This window comes from Belonocnema kinseyi, chromosome 2 (genome assembly GCF_010883055.1).
Source record: "Belonocnema kinseyi isolate 2016_QV_RU_SX_M_011 chromosome 2, B_treatae_v1, whole genome shotgun sequence".
NCBI lineage: Eukaryota > Metazoa > Arthropoda > Insecta > Hymenoptera > Cynipidae > Belonocnema > Belonocnema kinseyi.
Window position 1 is genome coordinate 177,680,455 of NC_046658.1, and position 6,487 is coordinate 177,686,941.

Below are 6,487 nucleotides of genomic sequence, written 5' to 3' on the forward strand. Positions count from 1 at the left end.
TGCTTGACGATGCATACTTTTAGTTGAAAATTCATCTCTTTGGTTAAAAATTCATCTTTTTGGTAGAAGATAAAGCTTCTTGGTTAAAAATTCAACTATTTGGTTAATATTCTAGTTTGTTAATCATTTTATTTAAAAGAATTTATTCTCCTATTTTCTTGCAAAATCTCCTTATTTACTCTGTAATTCCTCCGCTGTTGAGGACATCCTCAAAATCTACAAAATTATCAAATGAATCCTTCAGGAAATACTGGAAAATTTGTATCATCAAAAAGAATATTTTTGAAAACCTCTTGTTTTCTAATGTTTTGAATATCCCTTCATGATTCTCAAAAAGAATGTTTACAAAAAAATGACTGTCATACTATTCAGCATCCTCATATCTCGGGAGAAAGTTTTTATTTTTGCAGAAAATAAAAAAAAATTTTAATCGCAATTCAAAGCTGATTTTAGAACCAAATGCAATCCGCAGTGAATCCTGGTCCAATTTTAGGCCAGTGTGTCATTGCGCTTGTCAACTTTCACATTTATTTCCTCGTACCTGGTTATTTTTTCTTATCACACGTCTTTAGCCTTACTCCAACAAAACTTCGTCTTGGGAGTGGTCATTTGTATATAATACTGATTTTGTCTTTACAGAATTCTTTTCGTGATATTAATTTTTTCTTGCTCATCCTAATGTTTTGTGAACAACTATTTTTTTGGTAAAAAATTTAAAATGTGTTATTTAACGGCTCAACAAAAGGGACTTTTAAAACAATCGCAATCAACAGTGAAGCCTGGTTCAATTTTAGGTTAGTGTATCTTTGAGATGCGATCTTCCACTTACAGTTAATCGAGCTATTTCTTAAAAATTTAAATATTTTCTTGAAAGATTCATTATTTTGTCAAAAATTCGAAGTTTTGTCAACGCTATGTTTTTCAGTAGAAAAGTCATATGTCTTGATTGAAAATTGATCTCCTTAGGTTGAATGTGAACTTGTCGAAATTTCAACGTCTCGGCTTGAAAATTCAAATACATTATAAAAATTTGGGAATAAGACGTAAAATTTGCAGATTACTGATCCAAGACCGTAATCTGCAAATATCAAGGCCAGTAATCAGCAAACAAACATCGCATTCCCAAATTACTTCACACTGGTCAACAAAACATCATCTCTTGATTATCTTCTAAAAAATTCGTCTTTTTGCCTTGAAAATTTAATTATTTAGTTGTGAATGCAACTTCTACATTTTCTGGTTGATAACATTGGTCTTTAATGTATCGTCACGGATAAAAATTTTACGTATAAAAAAATTATTAAGACCTCCTTCCAGGTCCACCTTTCGACTATATTTTCAATTAATCCCTTTGAAACGTTTAAAAAAAAAGTAAATTCATTTATAAAGATAAAAAAGATTGAAGATGAGAATAATTCGTTTGTCTTTTGAGCTCGAGTGGTATCGCGGAAGAGACTTCTCATGTTTACCTTACACGCTAAAAATACAAGTTCCGCTAACGGTTCGACAAAGAAGCGACTAGAAGTTTTCGCAAGTTTTCACGGTACTAATTACAAGAACTGAGGAACCGAGACTCGTGCCTGGGGAGAAGAAATTGTGTATGGGACAGGAGGGGAAGGGGGACAGAGATTTGAATGGGTGGGGAAAAGTGAATCGAATAAACATCCGACTTCCAGTCCCAGCTCGGCAAAAGCCACCCCCCGGCCCACGACTCATTCCCGCTTTCTCGCCCTAGCTACAGTTCTTCCTGATTTATGTTAATGTTTTTGTCTCTCGGCGAAATACACCAAAAAGCGATCCGATGCCGACCCCACTCGACTGCTTTAAGACGGCAATAAAGGTCGAGCGATTTAACTCGTTCCTTTACATTACTGCGCCGCGCCGTGTTTTGAGCGGAATGCCGGTGTTGCACATTGGCCGTAATGGGGAAAGTTCGAACTTAGGACACGATTGCGAGGGTTAGGCGTCAATCAATCCGTCGACGGGGGCCCGAACAACCTCCTTTCTATATCGCCCGTCTGTTCAACCTGGTCGATCTGTCAAGTTGAATTTTTCAAAGTTTCTTTTTTCCACGGTATCGAGGCGCTCAAAGTTAGGAACTTGAGAGGCTAGAAAGAAAACTTTCGAGAGAGAATAAGCAAAGTTGAGCTGAAAAAGTTATTAAGGTTCGAGGAAGTTGGCATGGAAAAAGATAATCTCAAAGCCAGACACTTAACTAAATTTGGACCCGGCTTCACTGCGGATTGCGATTGGATCCTCCATGTAAAAAAATTCTGATCCAAAAAGATGATTTGGTTTTGAGAAAATCAGAATTGAAGATCTCCAGATCTTGGTATGGCTAAAAATGTAGCGCATGTTCTAGTAATCATTTGAAGAATCCTCAAAAACTTTGAAAATGCCAAAATTTTACAATAAAACCATTTTGAAATTGGACTCGGATTGACTGCGGATTGCGATTGGTTTCGAAAGCGGCTTTGGATAGGATTAAAAAACCTGTTTTCAATTACTTTCATAAAAAAACTTGTTCCTGAGATGATGAGGATACTCAATAGAAGATTTATTTCCTCTCAAAAGAAAAATAATTTTTAACCAAACTGATAAATTTTGAACTAAAATTATGAATCTTCTAAAAAGCAAAATAACTTCGTATCAAACTTATTCAACTTTTAGCCAAGTTGTTGCATATTCAACGACAAAAAATTTTCTACAATAAATATAATATTTGATATTTTAACAGAAAAAATTTAATTTAATATCAAATACATTTGAATTTATCTAAAAAGATGCCTTTTTAAGAAGAAGCTAATTTTGCACTAAATAGTTTAATTTTGAACCCGAAAAAAAATTCTCTATAAATATAGTGAAAATTTTTATTTTAATCAAAAAAGCTTTCAATTCAAGCAAGAATTTTTACCTACTTTTCCCCATTTACTCCCTTTTTTGCCTGGATCTGATTACTTTTCAAGAATCTTAAAGGAATATTCAAGACATTATAAATCAAGACGCTTAAAAATCGGCCCCGACTTGACTGCGGATTGCAATTGGTTTCAAAAGCGGCTTAGAATAGCGATGAAAAGCGAGTTTTTAATTTTTTGGAAAAATAAAAAAAGTCTTCGTTCTGAAATAAAATGAGTCTCAATGGGAGATTTATTTTCTACAAAAAAAACAGGGAGTTTCGATCCAAGTCATAAATTTTTAAGTAGATCGCTGTTTCTTCAACCAAACCAATTATTTTTAACCTTTTTTCAAATTTTAACCGTACAGTGGAATTTTCAACCGAATAGTTAAATTTTTTAACAACTTAATTGCTTTTTAAAAGAAAATAGCTACATTTTTAACGAAAGACATGCATTTTCAAATAAGATGATAAATCTTCAAAAAACAAAACAAATTTTTAGCAAAGTTATTAAAATTTTAACCAAGTAGTTAAATTAAAAAAATTTAAATTATATAAAAAATGTTATATTTAATATATTAATTGAATTGATTGAATTGTCAACCACGTAGTTGAATTTTCATCTAAGAACATTTGTTTTATAAAAAAAACGAATTTTTAACCAAACAGATGCATTTTCAAAAAAAATGATCAATCTTTTAAGAAAAATGATTTATAAAAGTAATTCAATTTTTAGCCTGTCAGCTGAATTGAGAAAAAAAGAAAATTCTCGACAAAAATAATAATGATTAATATCAGAACTAAAAACATTTTGCTTTTAAAACAAAAAAAGTTGAATTCACTTAAAACATACGACTTTTTTACCAAAATTTAATTTTGATCAACACATCTGAATTTTCAACCAAGAAAGATTACATAGGCAAACGAGAAAAAAATTGCAGCTAAAAATATAACAGTAGACTTTTTAACCAAATTGAATTAACTATCAACCAAAACTACTTGGATTTTTTTTACCAAATAGATGAAATTTTTTCCATATCAGGTTAATTTTCCACTAAAATGTTGAATTGCTAACTGAAAAAGTGAAATTTTCAGATATGAAAATGAATTTCTTAACAGAATGGTTAAAAAATGGTTGATAATGATTTTAAAGAGTCAAAAAGTAAAAAAAAAATTAAAGACTAATTAAAAAAGAAATGAAATTTCAACCAAGTAGTTTAAATTTTAACCAAGTATTGTAATTTTCCATCAAGAAAATTAATTTACTAGTAAAAATAGGAATTTTACACAGACTAAACATGAATATTAAGATAATTAGTTAAATTTTTAGTTCAAAAAATTAATTTTCAAGGATGATACAAAAATTGCCAAAAATAATTTAAAATTTTTTAATAATTTTGATACAATAAAAATTTTTTAAATAATATAAAATGAGAAATAATAAAATATATAAACACGTTAAATCTTATTTATTGTTAAGAAAACAACATTATTTGCATACTTTTAAAGAAAATAATAATGTAAACAATTTTAAGTTGACCAAACATTAAAAAAATCGTTTAAAAACGGTAGAAGAACATTAATAAACAAACAGGTACATAATAATAACCAAAAATGTTGAAGAATTGCTAAAAATAGGTTTCTTACATTTTTCTTAAATAAATTAGGTATTTAAAAATATACTTATGATTACAAATGTTTCAAAGTTATTTAAGCAAATAATATTACTTTTCGTATTTAAAATTGTTGACCTTTAATACAAGAATATTATAATACATATAGTATGTTCCTATCTTGCGATTTCTATCAGAAATAAATTGTTTAAAATTTTGCATTCGTTAAAACAATAAAACATTAGTTAAAAAGTCGTTGAAAAATAAGTAGATATAAAATAAATCCATTCACGATTGCGAGGGTTAGTCGTCAATCAATCCTTCTATGGGGATCCGAACAACCCCCTTACTATATCGTGGTGGTGGTTGAGATCTGTGAAGTTGGATATTTCAAAGTTTTTTTATTTTTTACTCTTCACCGGAATCGAGGCGCTTTAAGTTTGGGACTTGAGCGGCCAGGAAGAAAACTTTTTAGAGGGAATAAAAAAAGTTTGAAATAACACGTTTACAGGGAACACGATCATGATTCGGATTTTATACCATAGTTTGCGCCAAATTGCATCCTGACGCCTTTTGATGTATATGCTTTTTCACCAAAATTTAAAGCTCTTGCATAAAAAAGGGGATAGTTAAAAGAAAAAAATACTGAAAAAACAAATCAACAAATGCAAAATTATTTGAAATAAGTCAATTTCGTTTTAAAACAGCTAACTAAATCCTAAACCCACGGATTTTGATACATTTTTATTTTAGATGAATACTTTTATGTTTGAACGATTAGAAAATGTTAATTATAATAATAGTCGAGATAAATTTATTAATTTTATTTAAATATTTATGCTTTTTAAAAAAATAGTTGTGTCACCAAAATCTCGAAAGCATTGTTGTCGCTTTTCATCAATTTCGATTGGATAATTTAAAAAACTCGAAGGAAAGGATGTTGCCAAATTCACATTCATAATTAAGAATTTAGTTTGGTTTTAAAGGGAAATAACGAAAAATTATTACAGAAAATACAAATTTGGCTAGAATTTATAGCTTTGCTAAAATTCATAAAAATTACTTTCCTTTGAGACCTGTAATTGGAACTATCAATTGTCCTACATATACTACGTCTAAAGTTTTTAACAATATTTTTAATTCTGCTCTTCTAAAAACAATTTTTTTTATAAAAAATTCTATTGTCTTGAAGCAAAAACTAGGAAAATTTATTATTACTTCTGATCACATTATGATTCCTCGTAATGTAACTTCTGTCTATACTAATGTTTCTGTAGATTTGGTTCTTAACAATATTTAAAACATATGGTCTTATAATGAGAAAGTTTCTATCTTACTTTTAGACAAATGTAAAGAAGGAATAAAATTCCTAAAGGGTAAAACTTACTTTCGATTTAATAAAAAATTTTATAGACAAAATTTTAGAACTGCTGTGGGTCATCCTATTCGTAAAAATATATCAAAAATGGTAATGCAGGTTTTTAAATTCGACATTTTTAATGAGCTAGATTTTCAAATTTTAGGTATGTGAATGATAAATTTTTAATTATTCCTTAAGATAAGATTGAGAAAACTATCAAAACTTTAAACTCAATGTATAGAAGGTTACAATTTACAGAAGAAATATAAAATAACACTATAAACTTTTAAAAATGTATAAGATCAGCACCACTTTTAGTATGAACTCTAAACTTGATAAAATGATTAAACTCGGCAAAGACCAATTAAAGGCATTAGAAAAAATTACTTAGTTTAGTGTTTTGCTTGTAGTTGTATAATAGAAAATGTTATATTGGATAAACAAAAAAAATATTGAAAGAGAAAGAAATAAACGGACATATTAAACAAAAAGAACACTAAGATAGTGTTACATTAATTATGATAATTTTTTCAATAAACATTTATATAATAATATTAATGACAGTGTTCATTTTTTACATTCTCATCAGAGAAGGTATTAGATTTGTGTAAAATTTGA